This window comes from Notamacropus eugenii, chromosome 1 (genome assembly GCF_028372415.1).
Source record: "Notamacropus eugenii isolate mMacEug1 chromosome 1, mMacEug1.pri_v2, whole genome shotgun sequence".
NCBI classification, from domain to species: Eukaryota; Metazoa; Chordata; class Mammalia; order Diprotodontia; family Macropodidae; genus Notamacropus; species Notamacropus eugenii.
The window spans coordinates 92615391-92633151 of NC_092872.1; the positions used below are offsets into that span (position 1 = coordinate 92615391).

The 17761-nt window shown below is 34.0% G+C and overlaps 1 protein-coding gene across 27 annotated transcripts in view; it reads right to left on the bottom strand.

Annotated features, from left to right (window-relative positions):
• The window catches only part of MRTFB (myocardin related transcription factor B), a 259095-nt gene that overhangs the window by 220312 nt on the left and 21022 nt on the right, over window positions 1-17761 (bottom strand). For 10 of the 27 annotated variants that reach the window (XM_072609595.1, XM_072609725.1, XM_072609645.1 and 7 more), the window contains exon 3: window positions 9358-9563. The exons of 12 other annotated variants lie outside the window; for them this stretch is intronic. The gene's annotated coding sequence lies outside the window, so the exon portion shown is untranslated. Of the gene's footprint in view, window positions 1-2831; window positions 2941-8321; window positions 8377-9357; window positions 9564-16416; window positions 16435-17761 lie in introns of those variants that run through there. 5 more of the 27 variants (XM_072609771.1, XM_072609762.1, XM_072609680.1 and 2 more) reach the window with 3 other exon arrangements.

The following is a 17761-nucleotide window of genomic DNA, read 5'->3' on the forward strand; positions in this document are numbered from 1 at the left end:
CACACACACACACACACACACACACACACACACACACACACACACACACACACACACACAGAGTACAGGCTGTGTTGAATCAGAAGAGATGATATCCACAAAAAAATAAAATAAAATAAATATTAAGGAGTGAGGGAGGAAAATACTGGGAGGAGAAAGGGCAGGCTATAACTCATAAAAGAGATAAGAAAAATCTTGTTCAATGAAGGAGAAAAGGGAGAAGGTGAGAGGGGAAAGTGAAGCTACTCTCTCCATGTATCGCTTAAGGAGGGAATAACATGCTCACTAAATTTGGTATGAAAATCTATCTACAGGAAAATAGGGGAGTATGTGACAAGTGGGGTGAGGGGAATGATAGAAGGGAGGGCAAATGGGAGAAGGGAGTAACTAGAAATATAAACACTTTTGGGAAGGGGCAAGGTCAAATGAGGGAATAAAAAAATAAGGGGGGACAGAGTAGGATAGAGGGCAATACAGTTAGTATTACACAACATGATTATTATGGAAGTCTTTTGCAAAACGACACATATTTAGTCTGTATTGAATTGCTTGCCTTCTCAGTGGAGGTGGGTAGGGAGGGAGGGAGAGAAGTTGGAATTCAAAGTATTAGAAACGAATGTTGAGAACTATTATTGCATATAATTGGGAAATAAGAAACACAGGTAATGGGGTATAGAAATTTATCTTGCCCTACAAGAAAAGAGAGAAGATGGGGATAAGGGAAGGGTGGAGTGTGATAGAAGGGACAGTACATTGAGGGAAGGGGTAATCAGAATGCAAGGTATTAGGGGGTGAGGGGAGGGGAGAGATGGGGAGAAAAATTGGACATTTACAAAGTGATGTAAAAGCAATTAGTATTAAAACAACTGACTGAATTAATTACTCAGACTAAATCAGAGACATCTTCAGTCTGGGGGAAAGAATTTTAGTCTAACTTTCCTAGAGGCAGGTAACCCCGGGTAAAATTTGGCAATGATGAAAAAGTCAAGGTTTTAATGGTAAATTTGATTTTATGATTGTTATTTAATCAGGAACTAGAACATGTATAGAAAGGCATGTAAGCCACTTAAGACTTGCCTGTTTTAAAAGATGATCCTTAGATGATGCAAAATTATAGTCATATCTGAAACCTGGTTACTGGAACTTGCTATTTTAAGATGCTATGGGACTACTAACTGACTGTTCTTTTGAGTAACTCCAGGTATGGATAGCAAGAAATGCAGTCTGAGCCTCCAATTCATGATGCCAGTAAGCCTGTGAGATGCTGGTATGAACTGAAAAAAGTGATCTCATGGGAAGGCTGGGAGAGCAGCTGTTCAAGCCTGGGCTGAGGTAGGATTCTCCTGACTCAATTTCACCACTGACACCTGGCAGACTTTAAGCCTGACCGAATGCAAGTGGACAATCTACTCCTGCCTGAAACTGACATGAAGTCGGGGAGGTATTGTATCCCTGCAGTGTCCCTACTCTTAGTGGCAATTTCCTACAGTCAAAAGGTCTGTAAGCTTAATACCAGATCTATTAAATTGGAACATCCGAGGTTAAGACTAAAATTAAGCTATTAGGCTTAGTTAGGACTTTAGACCAACAACAATAAGTTAGGTCCTTTATTTCTTAGTAATACTGTGGAGACAATTAGGTCAAGGGCTTGTGAAGTCAGCATACATAATTATTATTTGTGTCTCAGTTGGTTAATGTTAAAAAAAAAAATTTGTTTGTGGTCTATATTGTAAATGCTTTAAAAATAAGTATCACCTGACCAAAAGTTGGAATTGTTTTATGTGATATGAACTGTGTTAAAAATTAAAAATAAAAAAAAACTGATTTAAAGAGGGAACAACATAAACAGAAATCTATCTTACCCTGTAAGTAAAAAAGGGTAGGGATAATGGGGGGTTGGGGGGTGGCACCTGATAAAAGGAAGGGTAGATTGGGGAAGGCAGTGATCAGAAGCAAAACACTTGTGAGGAGGTTTGAAAGGGAAGGCAGGGGCGGTAAGCAAGAGAGGAAAATAAAGATGGGAAAAATAGCAGAAAGGGAAATACAGTTAGTTATCATAACTATAAATGTGAATGGGATGATCTTACCCATAAAACAGAAGCAGATAGCAAAACTGATTAAAAATCAGAATCCTACAATATGCTGTATAGCTAAGAAAAAAGATACATACAGGGTAAATGCAAGGTCCTGGAGAAGAATTTATTATGCTTCAGCTGAAGCAAATTAAGTCAGGGTAGTAACCGTCTCAGACAAAGCAAAAGCAAAAATAGATCTAATTAAAGAGATAAGGAAGGAAACTATATCTTGCTAAAAGGTACCATAGACAATGAAATGATATCAATACTAAACATATGAGCACCAAATAATGTAACATCTAAATATCTGAAGAAGTTGAATGAATTACAAGAGGAAATAGATAATAAAGGTAGGGGACCTCAACTTTCCCCTCTAAGAACTAGATAACTCTATCTACAAAATAAAAAAGAAGTTAAGGAGGCAAATGAAATTCTGTTAAAGTTAAATATGCCAGATCTCTGAATAAAAGTGAATGGGAATATACCATTTTCTCAGCAGTACATGGCACCTACACAAACATTGACTATGTATTACTGGAACATTAAAAACCTCACAATCAAATGCGGACAAGCAAAAACAGCAATTGCATCCTTTTCAGATTATAATGTAACAAAAATGTCTTCAATAATGGAAAATTTAAAGAGATTAAAAATTCATTGGAAATAATCTAATCCTAAAGAATAAGTAGATCAAAGAACAAAATCAGAGAAACAATCGAAAATTTCATTAAAGGAGATGACAATGAGACAACTTACTAAATTTATGGGATGCAGCCAAAGCAGTACCTCTGAGGAAAATTTGTATCTCTAATTTCTTGCATCAATAAAATAAGAGAAAAAGTAGATCATTGAAGTGGGCATGCAACTAAAAAAAAAAAAAAAAAGAATAAAATAAAAATTCCCAATTAAACATCAAATAGGAAATCGTGAAAATCAAAGGAGAGATTAATAAAACTGAAAGTAAGAAAACCACTGAACTAATAAATAAAACCAGAAGCTAGTTTTATGGGGGAAAAAAATAGATAAAATATTGGTTAATTTGATTTTAAAAAGGAAAGAAGAAAACCAACAAGTATCAAAAATGAAAGAGGTAAATTCATCACCAATGAAGAAGAAATTAAGACAATTATTAGGAGCCATTTTGTCCAATTATGTCAATAAATTTTACAATCTAAACGAAATAAGATGAATGCTGACAAAAATATAAATTACCCAGATTAACAAAAGAAAAAATAAAATACTCAACCCAATCTTGGAAAAAGAAATTGAACAAGCCATTAATGAATTTCCTAAGAAAAAAATCCCAAGACCAGATGGATTCAAGCAAATTCTACCAAATATTTAAAGAACAATTAATCCCAATACCATATAAACTATTTGGAAAAATAGATGGAGTCCTATCAAATTTCTCTTACAACACAAAAATGGTGCTAATACCTAAACCAGGAAAAGTCAAAAGAGAAAGAAAATTATAGATCAATTTGTCCAATGAATATTGATAAAAAAAAAAAAACTTTAATAAAATTCTAGCAAAGAGATTACAGCAACATATCACAAGGATTATAAACTATTTATACCAAGAATTCAAGGATGGCTCAATATTAGGAAAACTACCAACATAACTAACCAGAGAAATAACGGTAAAACCAACAAAAATCATTTTTATCTCAATAAATGCAGAAAAAGCCTTCAACAAAAGACAGCACCCATTCCTATTAAAAACATTAGAGAGAATAGGAATAAATGGAGTTTACCTTAAAATAAGTAAAATTTATCTAAAATCATCAGCAAGCATTATCTGTAAATGGGGATAAGCTAGAAGCCTTCCCAAAACAATCAGGGTGAGGCAAAGATGCCCATTATTATGCCTATTATTTAATGCTGTACTAAGAAATGTTAGCTATAGCAATAAGAGATTAAAGAAATTAGAATAGGCAATGATTAACCAAAACTATCACTCTTTGCAGATGATATATTATACTTAGAAAATCCTAGAGAATCAATTTTTTAAAATACTTGAAATTATTAATACCATTAGTAAAACTTCAGGAATACAAAACAAACTCACATAAATCTCCAGCATTTCTACATACTACCAACAAAGTCTAGTAGAAAGAGATAGAAAGAGAAATTCCATTTAAAATAACAGACCATATAAAATACTTGAGACTCCACCTGCCAGGACAAATCCAGGAACTCTATAAATACAACTATAAAACACTTTTCACACAAATGAAGTCTGATCAAAACAATTGGAAAAATATTATTTGTTCATGGGTAGGCTAAGTCAACACATAATAAAAATGACAATTCTACATAAGTTAATATATTTATTCAGTGCTATACAAACAAAACTATCAAAAAATTATTTTACAGAGCTAGAAAAAATAGTAACACTTCATCTGCAGTAACAAAAAGCTCAAGGACATCAAAAGAATCAACGAAAAAAATGCGAAAGAAGGCGGGCTTCCCCAATCAGATCTCAAACTGTTTTATAAAGCAGTAATTATCAAAACAATCTACTGGCTAAGAAATAGAGTGGTAGATCAGTACAATGGATTAGATACAAATTGCATTATAGTAAATGACCACAGCAATCAAGTATACAACAAGCCAAAAGACCCAAGTTTTTGGAATAAAAACTCATTATTTGACAAAAACTGCTGGGAAAACTAGAAAACAGTATGAGAGAAATTAGGTATAGACCAATATTTCATACTGTATACCAAGATAAGGTCAAAATGGGTATATGGTTTACAGTGACTAGGGGTGGGGAATCTGCAGCCTCAAGGCCACATGTGGCCCTTTAGGACCTCAAGTGTGGCCCTTTGACTGAATCTAAACTTCACAGAACAAATCCCCATAATAAAAGGATTTGTTCTGTAAAACTCAGACTCAAGCAAAAGGCGGCTCCCAGGGACCTAGAAGGCCACAAGTGACTGACCTTATGGCTCCAGTTCCCCGCTCCCCACCCCACCCCCATTTATACATAAAAGATGTTATCATAAAAAAATTAAGAGACTATAGAATAATTTATATGTCATACTTATGGATAAGGCAAGAATTTAGCACCAAAGAAGCCACAGACACCATTACAAAAAACCAAAACAGATAATTTTGATTATATAAAATTAAGTTTTCACACAAACAAAACCAATGCAACCAAAATTATAAGCAGAAAACTGGGCAAAAATTTTTGCAACAAGTGTTTCTGATAGAGGTCTCATTTCTCAAATATATAAAGAATTGGGTCAAATTTATAATAATACAAGTCATTCCTCAGTTGATAAATGGTCAAAAGATATGAATAGGTGGATTTCAGACAAAGAATTCAAAGCTATCATTACACGGAAAAAATGCTCTAAATCACTACTGATAGAGAAATGCAAATTAAAACAACTCTGAGGTACCACCTTACACCTATTAAATTGGCTAATCTGACAAAAAAGAAAATGATGGATGCTGGAGGGGATGTGGGAAAACTGGAACCCTAATGCACTGCTGGTGGAATTCTGAACCGATCCAACCATTCTGGAACCAGTTTGGAACTATGCCCAAAGGACTATAAAACTGTGCATATCCTTTGATCCAACAATGTCACTGCTTAGTTTATATTCCAAAGAGATCCCAAAAAAGGGGGGGGGGAGTTAAAAAAAAATTTAATGAGAAAAGGACTTGTGTGTACAAAAATATTTATAGAGGCCCTTTTTGTGGTGGCTTAGAATTGGAAATCAAAGGGATGCCTATCAACTGGAAATGGCTAAACAAGTTTTGGTATATGATTAGAATGGAATATTATTGTGCTATAAGAAATGACAAGCAGGATGATTTCAGAAAAACCTGGACTTACATGATACACAGTGAAATGAACAGAACCAGGAGAACCTTGTACATAGTAACAGCAATAATGTTCAATAAAGAACTGTGAATGACTTAGCTATTCTTAGCAATACAATAATTCAAGATAATTCCAAAGGACTATTGATGAAGCATACCATATCCTTTCAGAGAAAGAAGTGATATTGTTTGAATACAGACTGAAGCATGCTATTTTTCATTTTTTCTTTTGACTCATCTTGTACAAAATGGCTAATATGGAAATGTTTTACATAATTGTACAACTACAATCTATATCTGATTGTTTACCATGGGGGGGGGAAGACAGAATTTGGAATTTAAAACTTTAAATAAAAATGTTAAAGAATTGAAAAAAACAACACTGAAGTCAAAAAGACCTTGGTTTGAATCTAATTTTTGAATACTAACTATGAGACTTTTGCCAACCTAATTGACTTCCCTGGCATTCAGTTTCCTTATCAGCAAAAACAGTAAATAATAAAACCTGATATGTCTAAATTGTTGATGGTCTTTTCTTTTAGTCTTCATCCTTTTCAATGTCACGTTTTATAACATTATCTATCCTTTCTTCTTGGATACTCTCTATTCTCTAGGCTTTTGTATCACTACTTCTTTCTCCTCCTAGGGATCTAAACTTTTGTTCTTTTTCTCCATACTTACTACCCCTGTCATTGAGATCATACATCCAACTGGCTATGGGTGTTTTTCCTCAAGGCTCTCCATCCTTGTTCTTGTTATCTTCTTTTTATATGCTTTTCTTGGTGACCTTAATTCTCATAGGTTTAATAATTAGTATCTCTAGGTAAGTAACTCATAGATCTATATATGTGTAATCCAGTCTCTTCCCCAAACTTTAAACAAGTATCACGATGCCTGCCCGACATTTCAAACTGGATGTCCTGGAGGCACCTCAAACTCAAGATGTGCAAAACAGAACTATTTATCTCTTCTCCAAATCATACCTCTTCCAAACTTCCCTATTTCTGCTGAAGCCTCATCTCCATCATTCTTCCTCACCTCAGTTTCTCAATCTTGTTATTTCTACCTCCACAGCATTTACTGGATCTGAACTCTTGTCCTAACAGCTAACTCCTTTGTTCAAGCACACATCACCTCTTGCTCAGATTATTGCAAGTCTCCCAATTCATCTCCCTGCCTCAAGTCTCTTCCCAGTTCAGTCTTTCTTCCATATTTCTATCAAAGTGATTTTCATTAAGCACATATCATTCCTCTTCTCAATCAACTCCAGGGGATAACTCGTTTCCTCTTGAACAAAAACTTTTCTACCTAGCTTTTAAAGCCATTCACCACTTGGTGACAACCAGTCTTATTATACATTATTCCCCTCAGTGGCTAGACAAACCAGATACCTAGGAGATCAATCCCCTATGAGAATGTCTGGAAAAACAAGCCCCAAATATTACTCAATCTTCAGTCCCAATTTCTCAGTACCACTAATGCCAAAAGGCTGTAACACCACAATTCAGCCATCAGTTGGGATTTGAGAAAGACACTTTGTACTTACAAAACATCTAGATACATGATCTATACTAACTTTATACTATATGAGACTCTCCTTGGGAGCAGAGAATTTCATTTTTAAAATCTATATATCCAGCATTGACCACAGTGACATGTGCATAGAAAGCACTCAAATGTTTCCTAAACTGAAGCTGAGATATGTGTGTGTGTGTGTATAGGGATATAGATATAGATACATACACATATGTATTATGTTATAGTGGTCTTTTTTTTTTTTTGCAGTATTTTATAAAGAGTTGTTCTGAGCCATCTACATTCTAAAATCCTGTCACGTTTGCAGCTATTGAGAGCTAGCTGGTCAGTGCTGAGTGATAAGAGTCCATGGCAATGGTACAGAGATAAATAGCTAATAATTAAGTTCATTAAGATCACTCTCTGAAACTGACAAAATCTCCCCACCACAACCCCAAGGGAATAAGAGGATAACAGAAAGGTCACTAGATAGTCATAAGAACTGGGGTTTCAAATCTCTGCTCTTCCATTTACCACCTGGCTTGAAATCAAGCAAGTGACTTAATCTCTTTGAACCTTAAGCTCCCCATCTATAAAGAAGCATTATTATTATTGCAATGATTAAATGAGGCCATGAATTTATAAGAGTAAAGATTTAAAGTTGAAAGGTCCCTTTAAGTACATCTTCCTTTATTTTATAGATGAGGAAACTGAGGTCCAGAAAATTATATATGCCTTGCCCATAGGTCACATAGGTAATACATATCAGAGCTGGAATTTTAATCCTCTGGTTACAAACCAGTGGTCTAAAGCAGGGCTTCCTAAACTTTTTCCACTTGAACCCCTTCAGTGCTTCTTAAACTGTGGGCCGCAATCCCCTGGGTCAAGACTCACAGTTTAAGAAGAGCTGCAGAAGTCCTCTGTTTTAGTAAAAACCTGCAAATACAAACTAAGAGAAAAAAATTAAAAGAATTAAACTACTTAAAGAATTAATCCAAAAATTAGTAATTTTTTAAAACAGAAATTTATAGCTACACCATTTAGTGTGATTATGAACACTAAGATTATACAGTCTGACAGAGTTTGGTGTCTTAAAAGTAAATGTTACAGGCATTATATATTACTTACATATATATATATACATATATATATATGTGTATATATATATATATATATATATATATATATATATATATATATATATATATATATATAACATTTAAAAATATACCCTATACATTAACTGGGAAATTTAATTTTTAAAACTTCTATGAAATAAGAATGGTAGAACAAATCACATCACAATATTGTAGTAGGAAATAAAAACACTCTAGCCAATTTATAAAACCTATCAATATAATAACCCAATTAGATGTACTCCAAACTAATTATGCCTGATTTTTCAGTATTTTTTAAACTGGAGTTTAATTTTGAATTTCTATAAGCAGTAAACATAGGTAAATTCTTGTTATAATCATCACAAACATTACTGTTACTCTACTACTAACATACCATAAATACAACTGTGTTACAAGAAACTGTGTTACATACAACAGAACTGCATTCTGAATATGAATATACTATTAATTTCATATAAATATTACTATGTTCTCTTCTGAAATGCTTTGAAATAAAAAGTTACAGAATTTCTAGTTCATCAACACCTGGTTTTATTAACCATAGACAGAAGACAGAGTTGCAAATTAACATTTCAAAATGGGAGATAAAAGGCTAAAAGAAAGAAAAAAAAAGGCTAATTCCATTTCTGGACTGGTGTGCAATTATCAGGAGATATAAATCAGGAGTCAAGTTTCTAGATGATACAATATAAAATCTACAGTTGTGTTAATATAAAAATAAAATATTTAAAAAGCTAAACAACATTTTCTATTCAGTATCCAAAATATGGGTACGTTATGAGAATCCTTACTTTTAAGTTCAGTATGAAGTCCTTCCCATTCACAAATGGGCTTTGATTTATTAAGTTCTCTGTTTTGTATCAACACTGTTTTGATCAAAGCACATTTTCTTGGTACAATCTGTATTGTTCCAAATGTTTTATAAACATCTTTTGTGAGAGCTTACACGAATGATTTGAAATTATATCCAAGATTTCATCCTGTGAGTCAGTTATTCCTGAAAGGAAATAGAAAGATTTCTCTTTCACAATCTCAACTTCCCAGTTTTTCATTAGCCCAATTTTATTTTGTATCTCAAGATTTAGAAAAAGAAATCATATGGTAAAGAATTATTAACAATGAAAATTAGACACAGCAAAGTTATTTAAATTACCAAGATATAGACACTTATATAATAAAATAGATCTGTGATAATTTTGATTTGGACATTTCCTCCCAATGACAGACATCAAAATCCATCAATTTCAAGACCATCCTGTGAGGTATTTGCCTATATCCAAACATGAAATTTGCAAAGGGTGGCACAGGAAGGGAGGGGAAGACTGATAGTGTGGAAGGCCCAGACTGTTAAAAGGTTTTCTTTGCTTACCAATATCTAAAATGAAAAATTAGGAACTGGCATGACTTTGACATACTAACAACACAAGGTCAAAAGCAAGAAAGTTGAAAAAGCAAATATTCTCAGATAGACTTAAAAAACATTTATAAATGACAGAAAGAATGTGGTAGTATGCTCCATAGCTCAATGCATATGTATCCATGCCATCTAGTTACATGTACCTGCCATACATAGACCCTACTTACAAGTTGCTTTTTTACATATCAAACAGCCCCAATGTTTTATCTCTCAGACTTTAGGAACTAAATTATACAGTGAAGTTATAAATATACTTTTAAAAAATATTTTAACATTTAAAATGACTACATGAGGCAAAGGGGCAGCTAGGTGGCTCAGTAGAGGGAGTGCCAAGCATAGAGTTAGGAGGACTTCTCTTCCTGGGTTCAAATCTGGCCTCAGACACTTATTAGTTATGTGATCCTAGGGAAGTCACTTAACTCTGCTTGTTTCCTCATCTACAAAAAAATTAGCTGGAGAAGGAAATGGCAAAGTATGCCAGTGTATTTGCAAGAAAACATCAAATGGGGTCACAAAGAATCTGACTGAAAATGACTAAACAATAATATATGAAGCATACCACCTTGGGCAAGTCACATTGATAGAGTCTAAGTTTCTTCATATGAAAAAAATGAGGAGGTTGCACTAGACCTAATCTTTCAGTTCTAAACATACATGATGTGAATTGTAAAAAAGTATACTTTATAGGAAATAACTAAAAACTGTCACTATGGCTTTACTATTGTTGCATAGTCATAATTCAATATAAAGTATTTATAAAAAAGTCAAAAGGAGAAAATTTTTGAAAAAACCATATACATGAGGAAGCATAGCCACGATGGCAGAGAAATGGCAGTAACTGGCCTGAATTCTCCCTAAAACCTCTCAGAACACCTTTAAATAATGCCACAAAACAATAATTTTCTAGCCAAAGACAACTTAGAAGGTGGAAGAAAAGCTCTGTCTCACCTGGATGAGAGTGGAACGCAGTCAAGTGCAGACTGTGCCAGCACAGTCCAGGACCCAGCAAACCAGGAGCACATCTTGGAAGCCACTGAATCTGCAGTGGCAACAAGGTGCTTCCAGAGCTCTTAGTCCACAGACTGGCAAACTGGCCAGAAAAAGATTACAGGGGTCTCTTTGCTAGCACAAGGGGCAGGGCAGGATTCTGCTGCTTTGCCCATACTCAGATCTGGGTCACAGTCCTGGGTGGCAGTCCTAGGGCAAGGAGTAGAACCAGCACAACAGAGGTTACAGCTGTAGTAGAGCCTAGGGACCCTTGTCATAGTCCCAGGGCAGAAAAGAGTGCTTATGGTCACCCACAGATCACAGCACAGGCCAGAAGAACAGGAAGCACCTCTCCTTAGATCATACCACCTTGGAAGAACTGAAAACTTACAGGTCCTTAGAATTATCTCTGAAAACAGCTGTACAAAATCCCTGAAGGTTAGCACAGTGCAGCTTCTACCCTGGATGCAGAGACACACTTTAACAAAGAATCAAAAGTCAAGAAATAGACTAGAAAAAAGAACAAACAGAAAAAAACTTTTGACCATAGAAAGTTTATCATGGTGACAAGGGAAGATCAAAACACTCACTCAGGAAAACATAACAAAGTCAAAGGTCCTACATCCGAAGCCTCCAAGAAAAATATGAATTGGGCTCAGGATATGGAAGTTCTCAAAAGGTTTTTGAAAATCAAGTAAGAGAGGTGGAGGAAAAATGGGAAGAGAAATGAGTGATGCAGGAAAATTATGAAAAGAGTCAATAGTTTTGGAAAGGAGACACAAGAGGTACCAAAAATCAATGAGGAGAAGAATGCATTGAAAAGCAGAATTGGCCTAATAGAAAAAAAGGGACAAAAATTCACTGAAGGAAAAAAAGCTCCTTAAAAAGTAGAACTGGTCAAGTAGAAGAGAAGGTACATAAAGCTCACTGAAGAATAAAATTCCTTCAAAATCAGAGCAAATGGAAACTAATGACTCTTTGAGAAATCAAGAAACAATAAAACAAAACCAAAAGAATGAAAAAATAAAAGATAATTTGAAATATTTCACTGGAAAAATAACTGATCTGGAAAATAAAACCAGCAGAAATAACTTGAAAATTACCAGACTACATGCAATCCATGATCAAAAAAAAGAACCTAGACATCAGCTTTCAAGAAATTATCAAGGAAAACTGCCCTGATATTCTAGAACCAGAGGGTAAAATAGAAACTGAAAGAATCCACCAATCACCTCCTGAAAGAGATCCCAAAATGAAAACTCCCAGGAATATTTAAGTCAAATTTCAGAGCTCCCTGGTCAAGAAAAAAAATATTGCAAGCAGTCAGAAATAAACAATTCAAGCATCATGGAGCCACAGTCAGGAGAACATAAGATTTAGCAGCTTCTACATTAAAGGACTGGAGGGCTTAGAATATGATATTCTGAAGGGCAAAGAAGCTGGGATACAACCAAGAATCACCTACCCAGCAAAACTGAGTATAATTCTTCAGAGAGAAAAATGAATATTCAATGAAATAGAGGTCTTTCAAGAATTCTTGATGAAAAGATCAGAGCTGAATAGAAAATATGACTTTCAAATACAAGACTCAAAAGAAGCATAAAAAGGTAAATAGAAAAAAATCATAAAGGACTTAAAGTTAAGCTGTTTATTAGGGCAGTTTGAAGGGGTGTATATAGACAGAGGACACAGGTGTGAGTTGAATATGAAGGGATGTTATCTTAAAAAAAAATTAAGGGTGAGAGGAATGAACTGGGGGAAAGGAAAAGGTAGAATGAGGTAAATTATCTCACATAAAAGAGAAAAGAAAAAGCTTTTAGAATGGGGGGAATTTAGGGGAGGGGTAAGAGGGAGTGAGTGAACCTTACTCTCATCAGAATTGGCTCAAAAAAGGAATATATATATATTCAATTGGATACAGAAATCTATATTACCCTACAAGAAAGTAGGAGGGGGAAGGGGATAAGAGAAAGCCAGAGGACTAAGGGAGGCAGTCATCAGAAGCAAAACACTTGAGGCGGGAGAGGGTGAAAGGAAGGAGAGAACAGAATAAACAAAGGGAGAAACAGAATGGAGGGAAATACAGTCAGCAATTGCAACTGTGAAAAAAAACTTAGAAGCAAGGTTCTCTGATAAAGGCCTCATTTCTCAAACGGAGAGAACTGAGTCAAACTTATAAAAATAAGAATCATTCCCCAATTGATAAATGATTAAAAGATATGAACATTTTTCAGTGAAATAATCAAAGCCATCTATATAGCCACATGAAAAGAATGCTCCCTATTGGCTGGACAAATGCAAATTAAAACAATTCTGAGGTACTTACCTTTATGCCTATTAGATTATAGGACATTATAGGGCAGAAAAGGAAAATGACCAACACTGGAAGGGATGTAGGAAAAATGAGACATTAATGCATTGTTGGTGGAGCTGTGAGCTGACTCAACCACTGTGTAGAGCAATTTGGAACTATGCCAAAAGTGCTATAAAACCACGCTACAAAACCCTTTGATCTAGCAATACCACACCTAGGTCTGTATCCAAAGAGATTAAAAAAAAAGGAAAAGGAAAAAGGACTTATATGTACAAAAATATTTATAGCAGCTGTTTCCTGAATGCAAAGAACTGGAAATCAAAGGGATGCTTATCAACTGGGGAACGGATGAACAAATTGTAATACGTGATTGTGATGGAGAAGTATTGTGCTGTAAGAAGTAAGGGGGATGCTCTCAGAAACACCTGTGGAGACTTACAGAAGCTGATGCAAAATGACATAAACTGTGTACAAAGCAATAAACAGCAATACTTCTAAGGTGATCAGCTGTGAATGACTTCACTATTCTCAGTAATACAATGGTCCAAGACAATTCTGAAGAACTTATGATGAAAATGCCATCTATGCCCAGGAAAATAATTGTTGGTGTATGACTACAGTGTGAAGCATACATTTTTACTTTATTTTTCAACAGTTGGGTTTCTTGTCTGTTTTCTTTCAGAATATAATAAGCAGATGTTTTGTATGATTACATATGTATAATGACATCGAAATGCTTGCCTTCTCAACAAGGTGTGGTGAAGAAAAAGAAAGAATTTGAAACTCAGAATTTTAAAAAGAAATGTGAAAAACAGTTTTTACATGTAAATGGGGGGAAAAATTAAACAAAAAATTATATACATAATACTTTATAAAAATTTACAAATTGAGAAAACTAAAGTAAAGGGGTTTTCAAGATACTTGCCTCTTCGGGCACTAGTCTCTGTAGGTATACTGAACAAAGTATCACTTATTCTCCAAAGATATAACAAAAATTTGGATTATTTGGGTAGTGATCAGATTGCTAGTGCCAGTATAGATGGCAGTAAGCAATTCTAAGAGTCAAAGTCAAAGAAAGACAGGCTCCATATATAAACTAAAATATTGGAAAGGGAAAGTTAAAATGAAAGGAATAGGAGGGGAAAAGGAAAGAAATGGGGAAGAGAAAGGGGAACAGAAGGGATGAAAACAGTAAAGAGAATGGAAGGGAAGGGAAAAAAGGGTGAAAAAAGCTCATTATTTAGGGAATGGTAGAACCAACTGTAGTATGTAAAGGTAATGCAATATTACTGTACCATAAAAACTGATGAATAAAAAAGGAATTCAGAGAAGTATAGGACAACACGAAAAAACCGAAGTAACCAAGAGAACAAAATATATAACTATAATAACAATGAAAACAACAATGAGAGGTGGTCAAATACTGGTTTAATTGTAGTAATCAAATACCCTGGAGAATGACTGATGAAATGTTTCCCTCCTCTAGACATGAAGGGAACTACAAATTCAGAATTTTGCATACCTCAGTTCAGCATTGGTTGATTTTAGCTGTTTTATCTTTATGTTACAAGGCAGGACTGGGGAGAATACGTGAAAGGATCATGACATAAAAACAGAAAGGCATCATTAAAACGACCCAAAAAAGACCTTTGGGAAATATGAGACATGGAAATTAAAAGGTGAAGATGACCCCTCTTAGAAAGAATTCATTTTAATAGTTCACTCTTCAAAGAGTTCCAACCTCCTAGCTTCACAGATGAGGAAACTGAGGCTACAGTTTGATATCACAAAGAAAGGATAGATTTGTTTGCTACTCCAGTGATTTTTGTGCATTTCATATTTTAGTAAGGTGACAAGCGTAAATTGACTTATTTTAGAGATATGGGAATAAGCACAAAACACAAGGGAAACAGAGAGTAAAGGTTTTGATTAAGATATACTTCGATGCCAAAAGGTATAAGCAGGTGTTGGCAACTTGATCCTGTCATCTTAAGCTACAGAGGATGGTTGGAAAATGTGAGAGTTTTCTTTGAACCTCTAGGGTCCTTCGTAACCAACAACCCACACACACTTAAGGAACAATTAATGTATGTAAGTATAATAGGCTATAATTTATCTTAATAAAAGAGCTAAGTATATCAGAAGTTAAGAGTTGTCAGTTTTCTGAAACAATAACCTCAAACACATGTTTTAAGGAGAAATTTAGTATTTCCTTTTTTTTTGCTGTAAAAAAATTTAAAATATAGTTAAGAAAATGACAAAAATACATATTAATGATATATTAAGATTTATTATGAGATAAAATTCACAATAACATGCTGATATCTCTAAAATGTAATTATTAATCAACTCAAGCTCACTGCAGGAAAAAATATATGTGTAAATGTATTGTACAAATTTAATACATACAGAAAACTAAACAAACATTTCACTACTTTATACTGTCTCATCATACCATTTTTGAGAAGGGCATATATATTTTTCCACCAGCACATACACATCAACAGTTAAAACAAGAAACAGATGTTTTCCTATATTTGAAATCCTACACAGAGCAATCATAAAACTAAAATCCAAATAAAATCTAAAAGAGATCATGAGAAAGAAAAATTAGAGTATAACATTTGCATTTAGATAATATAAAGTGGGACTCATTTAAAAAAGTACAGAGGGAAATACCTTCTCTTTGACATGGCTTGACTAAATTGATTTTTATATATAGAATATTTCAATATTACTAGCTATAATAACTTCCTTGGTTTTCTTCTGTGGATTTATCATAACTCAATTTAGTCCACCACCACAAAAAACCCTTCTGTTCTTAAGTTCTGAGGCACATGTACATGCCTTGTTGTAAGGAATCTAAATGCTATACTTGGTACCATACAACAAAATTGGCAATAGGTTACTTTCATTTACTATACCTATATAAACAATTGGAAAGATTTTTTACTTGATTTCAATCATTTGTGTAAATTATACTACTCTAGTGGATTTTTCACTTTAGAGTTTATAAACCAATGCTATGTTTTGAAAATAGATTAAATCCAGGTATAACACTAAGAACTGAGCAATAAAAAGTACTAATAAGTGTTTACTAGTAGAAAATTTTGTATTTTGTAGTTTACCAACCTTTCCATGAAAATTATATAATCAGTCCAATTTACGAGTATGATCATCAATGCCTAAAGGCAAAAGAAGAAACGCCACATTTCAAACTTTAGTTTTCCATTTATAGCTTTCCCTGATTTAGGTCTCAAGATCATATTTGTGTCATAAAGGGAATTAATAGGATCTCTTCTTTCCCTGTTTTTTTTTTAAAACAGATTATATGATACTGTAATTTAACTGTTCTTTAAATGTTTGAAAGAATTCACCTGTAAATCTTATAAATCCATTGATTTATTGAACTGAACACCATATTCCAAGCTTTCTGTTCTTTTATTCTAGTTGTTGCTGTATCTTATGTGATTCTGACACATTCCTTGATAACCGAGTTCTTTCTGACTGCAGGGGTTTCTTTTGTTTGTTTCACCTGGGAGTTCTGAATTTTGGTTAAAATATTCTTAGAAATTTTAGTGTTGGAATTGACTGATGATTCTTTCTTTTTCTACTTTATTCTCTGTTCCTTAGATATCTAGATAGGTTTTTGGGTTTTTTTTTAGTTTAAAATTACTTATTGATGTTGAGTTCCTTCTTTCGTTCAAAAATTCTATCGTTAATCTGTTTTCCCAGTCACTGGTTTTTGTTTTGAGATATTTTACATATTTTTTTTTTCCATCTTTTAACTTTACTTTGCTAGTATATATTACTAACAAAACCCAATAACAAGAGATAGAAAGAGAAATTCCATTTAAAGTTACGGTAGACAGAATAAAATACCTAGGAGTCAACCTGCCAAAACAAACCCAGGGACTATATGAAGACAATTACAAAACACTTTTCACACCAATAAAGTCAGATCTAAGTAAGTGGAAAAACATGAGTTGCTCTTGGGTAGGCCAAGCCAATGTAATAAAAATGACAATTCTACCTAAATAAATTTACTTATTCAGTGCCATACCATTCAAACTACCAGATAATTATTTTCTAGAACTAGAAAAAATATCAAAATTCATCTGTTAGAACAAAAGGTCCAGAATATCAAGGGAACTAACAAAAAGAAATGCTAGGGAATGTGTCCTAGTCCTATCAGGTCTCAAACTGTATTATAAAGCAGCAATCATCAAAACCACTTGGTACTGACTAAGACATAGAGGGGTAGATCAGTGGAATAGGTTAGGTAGTCAAGACACAGTAGTCAATGAATATAGCAGTCTACTATCTGATAAACCTAAGCACCCCACTTCTGGGATAAGAACTCACTCTTTCACAAAAACTGCTGGGAAAACTGGATAATAGCGTGGCAGAAACTGGGCATAGACCAGTGCCTGACACCATACAAAAGAATGGATCTACGTATAAAGACTGATACTAT